Source organism: Bremia lactucae, linkage group LG10, assembly GCF_004359215.1.
Source record: "Bremia lactucae strain SF5 linkage group LG10, whole genome shotgun sequence".
Classification (NCBI taxonomy): domain Eukaryota; phylum Oomycota; class Peronosporomycetes; order Peronosporales; family Peronosporaceae; genus Bremia; species Bremia lactucae.
Window position 1 is genome coordinate 5,772,916 of NC_090619.1, and position 4,011 is coordinate 5,776,926.

Below are 4,011 nucleotides of genomic sequence, written 5' to 3' on the forward strand. Positions count from 1 at the left end.
ACTGGGTTATTTGTAATACAACTCGCTAAGAGTCGTATGTGCTGGGCATATGCGTGCACATCACGCTTGCCTTGCTTGAGTTTCAGAAGCTCTGAACGAGCTCTGAACTCAGCCCTTGGTGGTTCAAACGTCTGTTTGAGTCGGGTTTTTAAAGCCTCTAGCGACCCAAAGACGTATGGGTCGCGCAACTTGAGGCCCAATGCCCAAGTTTTGGCACGACCTGTCAGATTTGATTGAGCGAATGCGATTTGCATTTTTTGTCGATGATGTAACGTGCCGTTATGGCATCGTCTAACTCGACAAATTATCTCAAGAGGGAGTCTTCTTCGACTCCCCTATAGTTAGAGATGTCATGTACACCCAGGTTCAGGGGTCTGTACCTGTTGTAACCTCAACAGTTCCGCCTGTTGAGAGCCATCCTGATTCAGCAAGGCTACTTTTTTCTTCATCTCGTCAAGTTCATGTTGTATAAACTTGGCGATGGCTGAATGGAGGGCATCTCTGTCTAAGTTGGACAGCAATGCCAGGATTGCATCGTTTCCTACGGTCGAACTCATTCGTTCAACCGCACTTCTTTCTATATCACTTAGAAAGGAGTAGCTTTCAGGGGAAACGTGATGCGTATTCCCTCTACCATCTAACATGTCCATGTTAGATGTGGGAAATGTGGTCCTTGGACGGACTACAAAGTGCTACCAGGTGTAACGGGGCACTATGACTTGTACTGTTTCAGTACAAGTCCACTTCGCACTGCTTCAGTTGCGAGTGGTGCCCAACTTAATTGACGTACAGTGTACGTGCAGAGGAAGACTTCTTTTAAGGTAGTTGGCTTAAGAGGGTAAAATGAAATTTGTATTAAATATAATTAAGTGTCTCTTGTTCTATCTTTGTAAATGCTAACTTAATTAAATCTAATACTAAACATGTAAATGAATTCTTATCTCTATCTTATCTGTAGTTCTCTTTGATTACTCCTACAGCTGATTAGTATGCGGAGTAAATACGTATAATGGTCTATACCTATTTATGGATAAGAATTCTGAATATAACTATATAAAGTAATATCCTCCAAATTTAATTTACCTTTTAGATAATATATTAATTAACAACCTTTAAGTGTTAATTTTATGTAACGATAGACCCCGTTACATTAGCTCTATTGATTGGTTGATTTAAGTCAAGATCAACTCTGCCAATCGTTTTTAAAACACGATCGTGCGCACGGAAGCGCCAGACTTAATTAGTATTTTATACAATAAGTTCAGTGTATATAGATGATCATTACATAGAAAACTTAATATATATAAAGTTTCACTTTTCCCTGATTCTAAATCCTTTGAATTACCTTTGGTAGCTAAAGCCCCTTAGCTCTTAGACACCTTCCTCTGTATCCCTGTGTTCGTGAAGTTTCGAGACACCTAGTCTTCACTGTAATCAGTGTAAGGTCAACTAGTACTTACTAGTACTTACCAGTACTGGTGAAAGGTGCCCCGTTACACCTGGTAGCACTTCGAAGTCCGTTCAGCGACCTACGCACGTTCCACCCAACATGGGCATGTTAGATGAAGAAGGAGGAAACTTTCCAGCTCCTCAAGAAGGTTATCATGCCACGCGTGAAGGGTTTAAATTTTTGGATGACCTTAAATGGAGAGCGATCGAACGAATACGTTTTATTTTTCTTGCCGGTCGACGGGTGCGGGTTCCCCTCAGGGGATCGTAGACACTTAAATGTCGTAGGCGGGCCAGCCATTGGCGTCATACTGTACACTCTGGAAAAGGATGAACAGCATGCGGCCATAGCCGAGTTCATACAACTGAAACTCGACGGGCCCAAGAGAAAGTAGCCTTGCTTCATCAGCAAGGCTCTCAACACGCGGAGGTGTTAAGAGAATCGGGTGCTCAACAATTGGAACTGTTGAGACAGCAGCATTTCCATGTTACTAGCGGGCCGACTCTTTCGCGTCGACCCGAAAGACTCAAAACAGAAATCTCTAAGTTTGAGGCAGTCGAGGGTGACTTCCTTTTAAGACGGTTCGTCGAATTAGACGGCGCCGTAGAAGCTCGTCGTATCAGTGATGATGCGACGAAAGTGAAATTTGGCATGTCCAACTTACCCGGACGTGCCAAACCTTGGGCCTTGAGGCTCAAGTTTCACGACTCATTAGTATTTGGGGTACGGGTCTTTAAGATCAGGCTCAGACGAATATTCGAGCCGCCACGTGCCTAATTCAGGGCTCGAGCCGAACTCCTGGATTTGCAGCAGGACTCGCGTGACATTCACGCGTATGCCCAACATACACGATACCTGGTCGGTCAGTTGTATCGTTAGTCATCCAATTGATGAACAAACATAGGTAACTGTGTTTATTAAAGGTCTTGCGGACGGTCCTGTTAAAACTCACCTGTTCCGGCTATAAGTAGAGTTGCTCGACAAAGCGATCTCAATAGCAGAACAGGAAGACTTCATCCTGATACAGACTCGGGTGCATATCGTCCACCGAGACGACAATAAAATGGAGGTCCAGAACCTATGGAACTGTTGTATGTAAAGAGCGAGAAACCTCGCCCTTCAAATTACAAACGATTACAAAAATGTAAGCCTATGCGTGTAGTGCCCCACGGCCAGTGCCTAAAAACTGAGCGAATAGACCGATCTCCCGCTAAAAACAGCGGAGGACGCGGATCCGACGCTGTTGCGAAATCGCAGCGGCGAGGCGATCGTCTTAAAACAGTTGGGGTCAGTGAATGCGGAGTGCCGGACTAAACAGCAACGTCAAAAGAATTTGCAGGTGTTTAGACGAAAGTTGCTCCTTACACACAAACATTGTGTGTAATGGCCCCAGGGGATGAGGTTAACCTCATCAGCCTGAAAATGAAAGTGTCATTAAGCTGCCACTTAAATCCCTAGTCGACTGTGAGGCGTCAAATTATTTTATAAGACGCCAATCGCTAGAAGATCGCAGACTCAAATTTATTGACCGCGATATCCCTCTAACGAGAATGACAGTGCGCCTAGCAGCAGGCGCGTCTGTAACAGTAAGGAATATGTAGTTGGTATCAAATACACGTTAAAGAGTTAACGGTACGATGATGATTTCATCGTACTAGATTTGAATGACAAATTTGATTTCATCCTTCGATTACCATGACTGAGAAAGTACGAGCCATGTATAAATTGGCAGCATCAGCCATGACGATGCTTGTCTCCTGCTCATCAGATGGCCAACTGATGAACGTCTTGGAGCGTCCACAAGCGTGTGGATGTCTCACGAGTGAGTGCGATGGGCTCAGTTGTGATTCGGTCGTTAGCTTGACTGCACAAAACCTCAGTGTGAATACCCAACACATTAAGGGGTTAGACTCCGACAGCTGTGCACAAGCACAGGCAGCGTCGAACGTCCACCATTGTGATGTGGACATAGTTTCCGACGGCTGTGCAAAGCGTCTAACGTTCACCATTGTGATGTGGACATAGTTTCCGACGGCTGTGCAAAATACAGGCAGCGTCGAATTTCGACCACTCGAATAAGTTGAGTAGTACGAAACAAGAATGCTTGTTTGGAAAGCAACATCCAAAATGTTATAAAATGCCTGTCCATTAGAGGCGGTGCGAAGTCCTAAATCGACTGGAGAGTCGATCGTAGAGGATCTCGCCGTGAATGCGCAACCGCAGCAAGAGGCAGCTGGGGAATATACTCCTCAAATAAAAATTGAAGGAATAATTTCTCAAAGAATCTGCGGAAATAAGTTTCTAGAACCTGTGGTCAAAGGTTCCCAGGTACCTTTCAGAACAAGTTTCTAAAGAGGAAACTGATACATTAAATGTTGTAGTAAACAAGATCAAGTTTAGGCGCTTATCCACTTGATCTAATAGCGACTCCGCAGTAAACGAAAATAACTCAATCGCCAGCGCCAGATTCAAACATTTCTTGCGTGATCTGAGTAGTGGCAAAGTCAGCAGATCTGTGTACTCGTCATGACAACTACGTGTTCAATATTCGGTCGGCTAAA